This window comes from Mustela erminea, chromosome 6 (assembly GCF_009829155.1).
Source record: "Mustela erminea isolate mMusErm1 chromosome 6, mMusErm1.Pri, whole genome shotgun sequence".
Lineage (NCBI taxonomy): Eukaryota > Metazoa > Chordata > Mammalia > Carnivora > Mustelidae > Mustela > Mustela erminea.
The window spans coordinates 1,917,099-1,931,749 of NC_045619.1; positions in this window are offsets into that span (position 1 = coordinate 1,917,099).

The window sequence follows — 14,651 nt, forward strand, 5'->3', positions numbered from 1 at the left end:
TTGATTTAAAAGTTATGGATTTTATTTAATTTTTTTAAGTAGTGGTCCTTAATTTTTCATCATTTTTAAGCTTAGTAAAGTCTGAAGTTAAGAAGAGACCCTTCCCCCCTCCAGGAGTACAGACCTCCTCCCCCCACTCTTTTACCTTACAGGTGCAAGAATCTTTAGTACACATGGTATATTTATTTGTTTCCACTGTGTGTGTGTGTGTGTGTGTGTTTTAAGATTTTATTTATTTATTTGACAGACAGAGATCACAAGTAGGCAGAAAAACAGGCAGAGAGAGAGAGGAGGAAGCAGGCTCCCCATGGTGCAGAAAGCCAGATGTGGGGCTTGATCCCAGGACCCTGGGATCGTGACCCACGCCAAAGGCAGAGGCTTTAACCCACTGAGCCACCAAGCACCCCTCCACTGTGTTTGTTTTAAAAGGTCCCTGACCCTGACCCAGCCATGCACTAGTGTTTGTCCCAACCCTGCTTTCTCAGGCAGGCTGGGTTCCTCTTTGGGACACCCCCATCTCTCTTACCTTCTAACACTGAGTCAGTGCTGGTGCCCATCACACAGGTGTAGGGGGAGTGTGGAGGAGGCGTGGGCCAAGTGTGGGGGACTCTGAGAAGCCCACAAGACCCTCCATGCCTTCCCTTCCCCTCTAGTCCTGCCCATGCCTACATCACTGTGTCTTTGTCTTTCAGCTATTTGGCATGGGAACATGACCTACATTTTCATCTTTTTCTTTCTTTTAATAGATTTTTTCAAAAGTACGATCTTGGTCCTTTCCTTTGTGGAAATAGACTCTTTCCCTTTTTTTTTTTTTTTTTTTGCAGGTGTGTGTTCCTAGGTGGATGCACCAGTTCACTCCTACTTAACTCTAAGAGATGCTGAACTCTAGGGAACTGAAGTGGGGGTTGCTGGAGGGGAGGTGGGCGGGGGTGGGGTAGCTGGGGAACGGGCATTCAGGAGGGCACGTGATGGAATGAGCACTGGGTGTTCTGTGCAACTGATGAATCACTGAGTTCCGCCTCTGAAACAAAGAATACAGTATATGTTAACTAAATAGAATTTAAATTATAATAATGGAATGGCCTTTAAGAAGATGCTGTGTGCTCTCATAGCTGATTGTTACTTGAGTTCTGGGACAATACCTGGTGGCTGGCGCCCATCACCTAGGGACATGTTCTGGGCTGAAATGCCCCACACCCAACTCCCGGTCCCACTGCCCCTTCCAGCCTGCCCCTCTTGTAGTAACGGCACCTGAAGAATTCAGTGTATGGCTTCTCCAATACCTTGTGTGTTGCCCACTGGGTCATTGTCAGTGAATCTCTAACCGCTTGCCCTCATGGGGTCAGCCTAGCTCCTCCAGCCCCCATAGGGCAAACTAGAAGCAGAGCCAAGGGTCTTGGGGCATCTAAACATCCACAGGCTGGCGAAGCAAGCAGACAGGATTCACAGGGCCCTTTGGGGTCTAGCAGGGCAGGAGAAGCCCCTGTAAGGACAGACACGCAACCCTGGCTCTAACCCAGCTGTGTTTCCACCTGCATGTGGTTTTGCTTCCCAGGTCATAGTTGGTTTGCCTGTGTGAGGGGACTGATCAAGCCAGACCTGAAGGATATTTGAGCTGAAAGGAAGTCTTTTGTCTCCAATAGACGCAGGTAACCGGAGGTCCACAAGAGCTCATCCATTTCCCTTGTCCTTCTGCGGGGGCGGCGGGGCGGGGCCAAGATCTTTGTGGCACTTGCCTGACCTTGAATGTTTGCCCCAGGCCCGAGGACACGGCATGATGTGCTGCTCTCCTCAGCAAACTGTGGAAGGCGCACCAGCTCCCCAGGTTGCCTGTCATGTCCTGAGGAGCTGATACTGACGGGCAGGTTCCTGGAGCTCCGTCAACATTTTGCTGCAATTCTCGCTTGCCTTTGAATTTGCCCGCAGGCACCCCCGGGCCGAATGCCTTCAGGAGCAGGAGGGGGGGGCGGCCTGCGTGCTTGCGGGCCAGGTAACCGGCACACCCCGTCCTGTAATGAGATGTGAAAGGCAACGGTGGTCTGACATTTTCCGTTTGAACCTCTCAGGAGACACGGTGTGCCGGGTACTTTGATGTCCAGGATGAAACGTGGTGCAGAAATGCATATTAAGGAGGCAGTGATGTGTAAGAGGACGATGGACGGCAGTGATGCAAGGACACAAGTGGTCTCCGCACGTGGCCCGGGGGGAGGGGACCCCGACTGGCAAAACCCACACTGCACGCTCATGCCCATGTAGAGCTCAGAGGCAGGACGTACGGGGAGTCCTCAGTGAGGACTGCGGTGCCCTGGGGGCAGTATGTGGAGCTGGGGGCACGGCGGTGCTTCTCAGACGCTGGCCATCTTCCGACACTCTGAGCAGCACGTTGTTTATACGGCGGCTCTGGCGATGAACGCTCTTAGGGGCTTGTCCTGCTGCTGGAGGCCCTTCTCCGTGTGGGCGGCTTATACACCTGTGCAGAGTTAACACGCGTGCAGAGCCTGGACGCAGGGCTGGGCTTCAGAAGCCGTCATCGCCGCCTGCCCTGGCAAGCCCGAGTCTGCGAGCTGCTGCACGGGGGGCTCCCTGAGGGACGGAGTGGGCACTGCCCTAGAAGCAGCCGTTCCTGCGAGCGGCTTTACAGGACTTAGATCGAGGAAGCAACCGCCTGCAACCTTGTGGTGCGGAAGCAAAGCAGCGATGTTGAAACACCTCCTAAGGCCCTCCTAAAACCCTAGACCACCCAGGACGGCAGGACGGACTGACTTAGAGCTAACTGCCACTGTCACAAGGACAGGGAGCCCCTGTGACCTTGAAGGGGCTGGGGCTGCCCTCCCAGGGAGTCTGCGATCTGGCTCTCGGGGCCAAGACCCCCGCCTGTGATGGAGGTCTGCCAACAGCCTTAATGCTAGGGGCTCCCCAATCATAAATGTCTCTTTCTTCTTACGGCCTAATCTAAGGGGACGCTGAGCTTGGACCCGGGAGGGAGGCGTCTACGGCTGAGTTATACGGTGCCGCCGTGCGCAGGGACGGAGCCGTGGCTTCACGATAAGTCAAGGTGTCCGTGGCTGAGCCCGAGCAGGCTGGCGCGAGCGGACACCTTTGGACGCAGGCATCTATCACAGCCCGCGTGTGTCAGAAAGGGCCAGGGAGGCCGGGCCTATAAATCAGCCCTAACGACCAAACCAAGCACTCCACTTTTAATTTAATCTCGTATTTATCTGGCTTTATGGCAGAACACGGTGCTTCTTCACGAATATGGTTATTTCTGCCATAACATTTCAGCTGCAGGGATGAAATGTGGGCGGTTGGGGTGAGAATATCCAGGGGGCGGCAGAGGGTGGGGGCCGCGGGGCGGGGATGCTGCGTGCCTGCGGGAGGTCTCAAGGCAGGTCCGCTGGGGAGACCTGTGCTCGCAGACCCGGGGTGGGCGTGGAGGCGCGATCGCTGAGACGCTCCCCGAGCAGGCCCTTCACGGGTCATCTCGTCTGGTTTGTATGGATAGGGGGACTTTGAGGACAAAGACACTGACGTCAGGTCCTGCTGTCCTGCTGTTGGCTTGCAGCGAAGCAAGAGTTAATAAAAATATCCAAACTCCAGAATATCCCTTAAATATGACCTTACCAAAAACTGGTGCCCAGGGTCCTTCTCGCTGTAAGAGACGCTCAGAACTGCTGTGCGGTTTTCCACGCCTGTGACACCCGCCAGAGGCCCCGGCACCCGAGGCTCGTCCTCCTGCGGGGCGTTTGCGGACCCGCTCGCTGGTGTCAGGGTTTTCCTGCTCCGCCTGCAAGCCGTTAGCCGGCGGCTCACCGGTGATTCTCTGACCCGCATCCGGCCCATCCTGACACGGACGGCAGCTCATCCGCGAGTCCCCGACGCCTCCACCCGCACACGGATCCACGTCCTGCTTCCCCGGCTCCCATCGGGACATGGCACGCCTGAGCCCGCAAATGGGCATCCTGGAAACTCTGCTGGGCTCTCCTCTCCCGCAGCGGCCTGGTCCGGTCACGTGACCCCGCCTTCACCTCCCGTCCTCTCGGCTCTGTCTCTCCCAAGGCCAGTTTTTGCTGACGCTGTCAGCAGGAGTAGTGCCAGCGCTTTCCATCTGGTCTCTCTGCCCTGATTCGTCCGCAGCAGAGACGGGAGGTCTGCCCTTGCGGGTCCTCGCGTGAGATCCTGCCGGCTTGCCTTTGCCCGGGGGCGTGACGGTTCCTCTCCTCGGTGCCCGATCAAGGCTGGGCAGCCTGCCCTGCGTCCCTCTCCAGCTTTATGGTTCACCTGCAAACGCCCGTCGGCCCCACACTTGGTTGAACGCCCAGACCGCCCGACATTCTGGGCCACCGTCTTTTACACGCACTTCCCTGGGTCAGGAAATCTCCCCCCGATGATTCGTTGAATTCCTAGCTTTCTGGGCAAAGGGGAGGCAATCCCTCCCCCTCTCCTAGTTCTGCATGGTTGTTGCTGGACCGCCTCCCGGGGTGGCCTCCGAGCTCCCGGAGAGCCGACCTCTGTCTTCCCGTGCCCCAGCCCAGCCGCACTCGGCAGCCGCAGAGGCGGTGAGCGGACAGATGGGCGTCCCGCCGGCCTCCCTGCTGGCTTATTCCACAGCTTCCAAGCAGGACCTTGGAAAAGCAGCGTGTATCCATGGGCTCGCCGACCTCACTCCCCGGGTGGGAATATGGACGCGGCTCGTTTTGCTGTGACTTGGCCCCACATTCACGGCATTTCATGCGCACAGCCAGGAACGGGGCTGCCTAAGTCCTTCCTGTCGTCAGCCTCCAGAGTCGCGACCGGCCCAGGGCCCCTGGAATTAAGGAGAAATGAGTAAGTGGGCAGGGGTCCAGGGAAGGGAGTGAGGGCGTCCCCGGCAGGCGGGCGTCTGGGAGGAGGCTGTGCACTCACCGAGAGGGGCCAGTGGCCGCGGGTGGGCTGGAGCAGTGCCGGAAGGAGCTTTCCCCGGATGTCAGGAGAAACGATGGGCAAACAGGAGGTCCCTGGTGAGGCCAGGGGATGGAGCGCTCCGGGGTTCAGATGTAAACTGCCGATGAGGGAGTCATTAAAAAACAAAGCAAGAGGAAACAAAAGAGAAGATGAACTTTTGGGACTTCATCAAGATCAAAAGCTTCTGCACAACAAAGGAAACAGTCAACAAAACAAAGAGGCAACCCACGGAATGGGAGAAGATACTCGCAAATGACAGTACAGACAAAAGGTTGATATCCAGGATCTATACAGAAGTCCTCAAACTCAACACACACAAAATAGACAATCAGATTAAAAAAATGGGCAGAAGATATGGACAGACACTTCTCCAATGAAGACATACAAATGGCTATCAGACACATGAAAAAATGTTCATCATCACTAGCCATCAGGGAGATGCAAATTAAAACCACATTGAGGTATCACCTTCCACCAGTTAGAATGGCCAAAATTAGCAAGACAGGAAACAACATGTGTTGGAGAGGATGTGGAGAAAGGGGAACCCTCTTCCACTGTTGGTGGGAATGCAAGTTGGTGCAGCCTCTTTGGAGAACAGTGTGGAGATTCCTCAAGAAATTAAAAATAGAACTTCCCTATGACCCTGCAATTGCATACTGGGTATTTATCCCAAAGGTACAGATGTAGTGAAAAGAAGGGCCATCTGTACCCCGATGTTTATAGCAGCAATGGCCACGGTCGCCAAACTGTGGAAAGAACCAAGATGCCCCTCAATGGACGAATGGATAAGGAAGATGTGGTCCATACACACTATGGAGTATTATGCCTCCATCAGAAAGGACGAATACCCAACTTTTGTAGCAACATGGACGGGACTGGAAGAGATGATGCTGAGTGAAATAAGTCAAGCAGAGAGAGTCAATTATCATATGGTTTCACTTACTTGTGGAGCATAACAAATAGCATGGTGGACATGGGGAGTTAGGAGAAGGGAGTTGGGGAAATTGGAAGGGGAGGTGAACCATGAGAGACTCTGGACTCTGAAAAACAATCTGAGGGGTTTGAAGGGGCGGGAGGTGGGAGGTTGGGCAACCAGGTGGGGGGTATTGGAGAGGGCACGGATTGCATGGAGCACAGGGTGTGGTGCAAAAACAATGAATACTGTTATGCTGAAAAAAAAAAAAAGCCAGAGGGAAAAACACATTAAGAACGTAGAACGTGCTGTCACCGACAGTCATGATTGTCACTCTGGACCCTGAAGCTGGAAGGACTCCGTGAGCTGACCGGGAGCCAGACTCCCCGCACACGCTGGCTCCTTGTGGTCCAAAATCTGAAGCCCATGTGTCTCATCCTTGCAGGGTGGCGGGGGGGCGGCGGGGCTATAACGGACCTCAGGCCTCCGGGAACCCAGCCCCTGTGTGAACCTCTGCCTCCGCGGTCAGCAGGGTCACGGATGGGGTCATTAGGGACAGAGCCAGAGCACCGGATTCTCAGTCCGGTTCTGAGTTGGGCCGGATCTGAGGATATGCTCCGGCCCTCCCGCTTCCCTCCCGTCTGTCTGTCTGTCTCTATCATCATTATCATCTCCCTCTCTCTCTCTCTATATATATATGTTCTATCTCTTCTACGTGTCTATTGTCTACCTATTTTACCTCATCTCTCTATCCGTCATATCAATCCTCTATTCTATGTCTGTCTGTCTCCTGTACGCAATGTCCGTCCGTCCGTCTTCTCAGCTGTTTACCCCCCTGTCCGTCTTTCTTAGTCTTTCCATTTTAAAAGAACAATGATTTTTTTTTTTTTTTTGGTAAAACGACGAGGTTTATTATAAGGCAGTCAAGTGACTCAGCTGACAGAAGAACAAGTAAAGATTCCACAGTTCTCAGAACCCAGAAATAACCACAGATAATATTTGGAGAAAGTTATTCTAGACTTATCTCTACGGATATACACGGATTGAAGGGAGCACGAGCAGACGGGCAGATACAGGGAAGCCGGGTGGGGGCCCATAAAGCGCAGCCGGGCTCCGGCCCACCCGGTTGTCGGTAACGAAGTGCCGCGCGGTGCTTCCTGCAGAGACAACGTAGAGCCGTGGGGGGGGGGGGGACAGATGCGGGGTTCGATGGCTTGAGCTCCGGGGCTGGGGTGGCCTCCGACCCGCCGTGCAGCCCAGAGAGACAAGGCCACGTGTCAGGCTCCGCGACCCGCTCTGTGGCACAGGGACAGGCGTCGTGTGTCTTCGTGGCTGGGGAGGAAAGACTTCACATGGACGCGCGTGGACCGCCTGACCCGGCGCTGCGGGGCCGGCAAGCAGCGGGGTTATTAGACCTGCCGTGTGTTTTGTGACAACGGGAACTGAGGCACAACTGGCATGAAACCACTCACTGAGTGTGTCTGAGCGGCCGGTCTTGCTCCGCCCACGAAGCAGTGGCGACGTCGCCACGATGCGCCGTGAGATCCCTCTTGCCCCCGCCACGAGGCCCGTCCCCGACCCTCCTTCTGCTCACCCTCCTCTCTTCCGACCCCCAGCTCCTGACGACCACCCGTTATTCTCCGTCTCTGTGGGTTTGCCTATTCCGCACATCCCACCTCCACGTGATCATAGAAATCTGTGGTTCCGGCGACTGGCTTCGTCCACCTGGCATCGTCCGCCAGGGTTCATCCGTGGCGTGGTATGGACCAACGCTTCGCTACTTCTGACGGCCGGATAACGTCCCCTGCGGGAACGCGCCGCGTTGCGTTCATCCGCTCATCATCCTGGAGAGAGCCCCACTGCCCCGCCGTCTGGGATCCTTCTGTCTGGACACTTGTGCGGACACGAGCTTTCATTCCACTTGGGCAGACCCAAGCGGCTTGGAGAGGAGCTGCGGGAACGTACGGGAATTCTACCTTTAACCCTCAGACGAAGAGTCCATCTGCGTAACGCCACGGCCCTACCATCTCACGTCCCTGCCCACAAGACAGGAGGGCTCCAGTGGGCCCACATGCTCGCCGACTCGGGCTAAGGTTTGCCCTTTGGACAATAGCTGGGTATGTTCCGGCATCTTGTGGTTCTGGCTTTCATTGCCCTAATGCCCAACACCTCTCCTCTCTTCATGGGTTTTCTTTTTGGCCACTTGTGTGTCTTCTTTTGAGAAATATCTATTCAAATTCTTTGCCATGGTTTAACGAAGTTCATTTATCTTTTTATTACTGAGTTGTAGGGTTTCTTCATATACCCTGGATCCAAGTTCTTTATTAGGTATGTGGTGTGCAAGATCTTTTCCCTCTCTTGATGGTATTGTCAGAAAAATAGAAGTTTTAATTTTGATGAACAGATCTTTGGTTTCTTTTCCGTTAAGGTTTGCGTGTCGTGTGAATGTGAGCTTCAACTTCTTTCTTTTGCGTGTGGTCATGCTGTTGAACCAGCACCATTCCCCCCACTGAGTGGTCTGACATCTTTGTTGAAAAACAACCATTGTGTATTTTTAAGTGTGTGTTTGAAATTTATAGGGTAGTAATTGCCTCTTTCCCATCAAAGTGAAGAATTAGCACAATTATACTTCACCCGTATTTCTATTATGCAATTATTTTTATTTTATTTGTGCTCCTGGCCATGCCTCCTGGTTGGGATCCAACCACAGCCTCTACTGCTCTTTTAGTGTGGTTTAATAATTAATACCTCCGGCACTCAGCCTTGCCGCTCTCACGCGGGCTTCTCCATTTGTGCTGACTTAACCTTTTTGTAGGCCGGATTCTTCCACCCCAAGAGTGGTGGATGGCACTGCTCTTTCTGGATTTGTGCACATGGAAATGTCTGTCTCTTCTCTTTATACCAGAAGGACGGTTTGCCTTCTTACGTCAGAACTTTATAGACGCGGCTCTACCGTTGTAGCAACGTTTCTGTCTTGGGTGTTGCCGTGAGGAAATCCGAGTCCGACTGGATCTCCCCACCGACCAGGACACCTTTGCAAGACACCCTAATTACGCACGTCTCTTCAGGGTGTGCGCAGTGTTGGTCTTTTCCTGTGACTTCCCCTGGGCGGTGGCATACTGTTTTGTCTGTAAATTCAAGTATTCCATTACTCCAGGAACTTGTCTTTTGTTTTATGTTTACGTGTGTGTGTGTGTTTTCCTTTCTGTCTTGTTCTTCAAAAATACCAATTATGTGTTGCATTTCCCCATCTTTGTCCGTGTGGTAGACCCCCTCTAAGGGCAACCGGTTCCCTAAGATGTTCCTGCTTCGGGCTCAGCGGTCGCTGCTACGAGGCTTTTTATCTCCATTTGCCATTGTTTTCTCTTGTTTCATAACACCTCTTCTGAAAGGTTTGTCCTACTGTCGTTTCTAGAGCCAGATAGGGTCATCCCCGCTGTCTGTGGGGCACAAATGACTTTCAAGACTTACAGTCTCCGCAGCCCCCTGTGGGGCTGTCTCAGGAGCTGCTCCTTTCCTTTTGCCTGCCTTGTCCTTATGTTTCTCCTTTCTCTTGTCTTTAAGCCCAGAACTCCAGTAGCCGACGAGCGTCTACGAGCAGACACTCAGAGCCCCTGACTCCCTCTGCTCTGAGGGATGTGGGAAGCGTCCGTGAGCTCAGCTCACCCTGCAGAGGCCCTGACTTGCCCCCTAAACAGAGCAGCACCCCGGCACCCAGCAATTTTCCATTCTATTGTCTAGATCTCACCAGTAATGAGAAGTTTCATTATAGAAATCCCTTTTTTCTCCAAATCATGTTTTTAACCCTCTATTTTTTGATACAGTTTCTATTTTCAAGTCTGTCTTTGATGATGAGATCTGACCACTGGAAAGGAGCCGAGACCAAGGGGCAATCAGTCACCCGTGTCTGGGGACGGAGCGGAGAGCAAGCAGCCAGGGTGAGGGATCCTTCCCGGGCTGGGACCGCGTCCTCTCCCATCGCAGCCCAGCAGCGCTCCTCAGGATCGCAGTTGTCTGGGCTCAAGTCCCTGTGGAATGTGGTAGAATTTGGGTCCTATTTCTTTTCAGGTTGAGGATACTCCGCTGGATTAACTCCTTAGGAAACCGGCACCGGCCCACCTTCCTCGACGAGCCCCCGCCCCGTTCCTCCTCCTCTGTTCCCGGCCCCGGACTCCTCCATCTTTCTTGCCCTTGGCTGTTCCCTCCGCCGCCACCCACCCAACCTCCGACCCATCGCCCCCGTAGCTGCACAGAACTCAGCTTGTCGAGGTTCTCCAGAAGGCCCGAGAGCCCCGGCCCTCGCCTTGGTGCGTTGCCTCTGCAGTGTGTGCATGCCTTCAGGATAATGTGACTTTTAATTGTTTCCATGGCAGCGTCTCTGGGCCAAAGCTGCGGACTGTGTGGGAAAATCGATCTCTGCTCTTTGCCCAGCACGATAGACCTCATCGCTCAGGCTTCCTTGTGGTCAGGAGCAACCCTGGAGCTGGGTCCCCCCCAACAGAGGACGAGTGCACAGGGCAGGCCTTACTGCTTGGCTTGACCCTAAAAACACCCACCTGTGCCCTCTCCTAACGCTCTCTCCCCCAGCAAAGACAAAGTGACCTTGAAGGCCACGTGGTGAAAAGGCAGGGCTGGGGGGTGCCTGGACCCTTGGGGGTGTTTGGACGAGGGGTCCGTTGCCACCCGGGGCACCAGTCCGTGCACTAGCTGAGGAGTAAATACTTGTCCTGGTTTTTTTAATGACGTTAAAGTGCGGGGTCTGCTTCTTCCGTCTTCCCAACAGACCTCGGTGATTACAGATATCGCTATGTTGAAGTGGGGTCCTGTAGCATAAAAATTCATGTCATCGGCTTAGCAGGAGGGTTGTCCGTGGTGGGGAGCAGACACGGTGCGCTCGGGAGGCGAGGAGGCTCCTGCCTGGGAGGGGGAAGCACAGGCAGCGTGTGTCACTGACAGCAAGGATTCATGAGAAAGAGTTGAACGCAGGTGAAGATTGTTTCGTCTGCAAATGGAATTGAAAGACAATAGGGAGACTCCAGAAGCTCAGCTTGGAAAAGTGCTCCTGGATCCCAAACAGGAGGAAATAAGATTGAGAGGCACTGAGCTTCAAAATCCCATTAAGACTTCTCAATTAAATAGAAGAATTTAACCAGGCAGCCAAGAACAGATTAAGGACACTGTCTATTTACCAGACCCTCTTCCGTCCCGCTCCTACCCTCCGGTCGCCTCAAGGAAGGAGCTATCTAACTGACAGAGAGAGAAAGTTTTGGGGACAGAGAAACTGAGAAATAATGGAGATTTATACACTATGTCTAGGGAAGAAAACACTTTTGGGGTGAATCCTGGCACAGGACAATGATACTTCTCTATCCCACTAAGCCTACTCAGTGTCATTGTTAGAGAAGCTGTGTGTCTGAGCTACAGGTGGCCTTTACTGCACCAGCACTACGACGCTACTGGCGCCCCGATCTTGGACTACTAGAAAGGCACCGGAAAGCCTGGGTGGTCCCCATGGGAAACACGCTTCCTGTGCCCAGGCTGAAAGTGTCCACAGATGGCGGTCGTTTTAGGCACCTTCTGGGGAATATGCTGGTCCGGGGGAAACAACAGACAGAGGACTTTCCCAAGGGGCAGAGCCAGCCTCTAACCCTGTGTTTTCCCACTGAGGACAGGGGACGTCAGCCTGTCTGTCCTGGCGGTCTGTCATTGCCGTGGACCGGGGCTGACGGAGCAGGGACTTCCCTTCTCTGCTCCATCATTTTACGTTGGGCTTGTGAGCTGGAGGGAAGGCAAGTCTTCTTCCTCCGTTCGTCCGTCTGTCCGTCCGCCCGTCCCTCCGTCCCTCCGTCCCTCCTTTCCTTCCTATATATTTATTGATTATTATTATTATTATTAGAAAGTTAGAGAGTGGGGGGTGGGGAGAGAGACAATCTCTTGCAGACTCCCTGCTGAGTGCAGAGCCTGACGTGGGGCTCCATCCCATGACCCCGTGATCATGACCTGAGCCAAAATTAAGAGTCAGAGGCCCAACTGACTGACCCACCCAGACACCCCTGGGTCTCCTTTTTTTTTACTTTTGAGGTCATGGAATCAAGAAGAGTCACATCTGGACCCAAAGGAGAGAACCGACAATCCTCTAGAGACCAGGGACTTTGAGCATGTGTCTGCAGCTCGGAGGGGTCATGTGACGGAGTTACAGTCCGTGTGAGATGCGGGATGTGAGTGAGGTTGTGTGTGTCCTTCCAGTTCTGGCCCCAAACCCTCCCACATGTGTTCATCTCGTGGAGTTCCCTTGTTGGCTAATGGGGTTTTAGGGACAACCTTGGAAGACTTGCACGAGGCATGGTGAAGCAGCTGGTCCCTGAGGATGGCCTCCTGTGGTCTGAACAAGAGCTCCAGACTGTATATCTTCATTTTGAAGCCCTGATGTCTTGGGAGGAGGTCTGCTGTTCCCACAGTTCAGCCTACCCTAATCCATACGCTTCCCAAATGGACTGTGATATTGTCAAAGGGGTTGTGTCTGGCTTGTCCTGAAATACTTGTCAATGTGTTTTAATTCTTAGGATTTCCATTTCTCAGAAAAAGAAACGACATTTCTACCACTGAAACTATTGCTTAAGAAGTTGATTGTGGAAACAGAGTCCAATATTTGATTTTTTGCCCACAGTAAGCTTCTGAAGTACATATTAGCTCTACCCATCTTTTTTGGAAAATCACTTCATTAAGGTATGATTGATCTACAAAAACTGTATATATTTAATTAGATGACCTTATGACATTACAGATAATTAAGAAAAAACATTTTCTTAAAAATGAACAGAAAGAAAAAAAAGAAAAAAAAAAACCAGAAAGACATTACAGACGTTACACGCCCATTAACTTGTCAACACCATCAAGACCATTACATCATCTGTCACCTCCAAAAATATTCTCTTGCCCCATAATTTTTTCAATTTTTAAAAAATACTTGTGTTGGTCGAAGAGTACCGAGTTCCAGTTATGCAAGATGAGTAGGATCTGGTGTCCACTCACAGCACAGGGCCTATACTTTGCAGGATCGCATGGCACACTTCAGACTTTGCTGAAAGGGTCAGTCTTATGTTCTTATTGCCAAAGAGATCTATCAGTCTCGATAGCCCATTCTGGAAACAAGCAAGAAATTAGCTACAAAACTAAGGAAGGGAAAAGAAAGTCAATGAAGGGAGTCTGGGGTCCCCCAAGTCTAAGAGCATGTGCACAAAGCCTGAGTGGTGAGCTACAGCTGGCGAGCTGTTCTAGAGATCGGGCCATTCTCCAGGTGGAAGCCCCAAGGAAGAGAGTCAGTCACTGATGTGGGTCTCTGAGGGGCCAAGAGGGGTGCGAGACTGACGGACGCCTGCTGGGGAGAGCTGAGGCAGAGAGGCCTCCCCCGTGTCCGTCAACACCTTCCACAGAGAAGCAGCTATAAAAGGTGCTAAGGCAGCTGCCGCAGGTAAGTGATGGCCAGAGGGTTGAGGCAGAGAGGACCCCGTCAGCTCCTGCCAAGCCAGCTGGAACAGGTAACATTTAAGCACCGCTCTCTTGATGAAATGTGGGAGGAGTGGAACGGGCCATGCTGGTCATGGACGAGGGGGCCGCTGGCAGGTGCAGGTGCAGACCTTGGAGGCGGCTGTCACCGTTCTCTCAAGCAGAAGGAAGAAGAGGCTGTTTACCAGACATTAGCAATTTGACTTATGGCTCATGGAATGCCAGCCGCTAAAGACTGCAGAAAACTGGAGATCTACTATCGCTCACCACCCCTAACTCGCAACAGCAGGAAGTCCCTCCCCAATCTGGAGCTCAGATGCCACAAAGGAGGAGGAGGCATGGGCCACGACCTGGACTAGGATTTGCTTCCAGCCGGTTGTAAAGATAATCCTAATGGGAACGAGCGTACTTTACAGTGACAAGACTAAGGTCTCCATCTCCGTGGGGCAGTGGGGCTCAACGTAGGAATTAAGCTGATTGGAGTCAACGTAAGGGGAACTGCATTTGGGCCCAGCTACGCCGGGGCCTGTGAAAACCCACCCACTCCATGCAGACCCCAGAGCCGAGAAGGGGCCTGGGGCCACTCTGGCGTTCCGTTGACATGAGACAGACAAATGAACAAGCAGAGCCCCACTCGTCACTCACCTTCTCCTCCTTATCCTCTGCTGACAAATTAGAACATCAGATTATTCTGTTTGTAAACACCACCCGTTCAGCTGAGGCGGTGTTAGCATGGCAACAGCATTGCCTCTCGGTGTGTGAGAACACATCCGTGAAAAGAGTCGAGAGCACACCTGACCTGGTAGGAGTCATTGAAATTTAATTATAAAACTTGTCATGTCACCTGAACATGATGTAAGCTGATTTGAAGAAAATCCAGATTTTACTTGACAGGCGCTTTTAACTTGCTATGTGACACCAAGGCAGAAGCGGTGTCCTGGAAACGAAACGTGGGTGCCTGGGAGAAGCGGAGGAGGCTTTGATTGGATGCGGCTTCGAAGAAGGCTCTGCAGAGACAATGCCCCGTTCCCTTCCCTTCGCTCGGTCCTCCCATTTAAACACCGAATGTCTGGGTGGCAACTCTCGACCCAGGTGTGCCTTGACATGTGGAAAGTTGGCACTTCAAAGTTAGCTGGCCCAAAGCATCTGATTCAAGGAGTATTTTGGTGAGTTGAATTGGTAAAGAAAGGAGATCAGACCCAGGGGTGTGGATCTAATCGACTCTGTACTGCAGAAACAGCTTCCCAGTGAATTGGTTTCCTTCCTGGACACTCTAGCGGCCCTGGGTTGA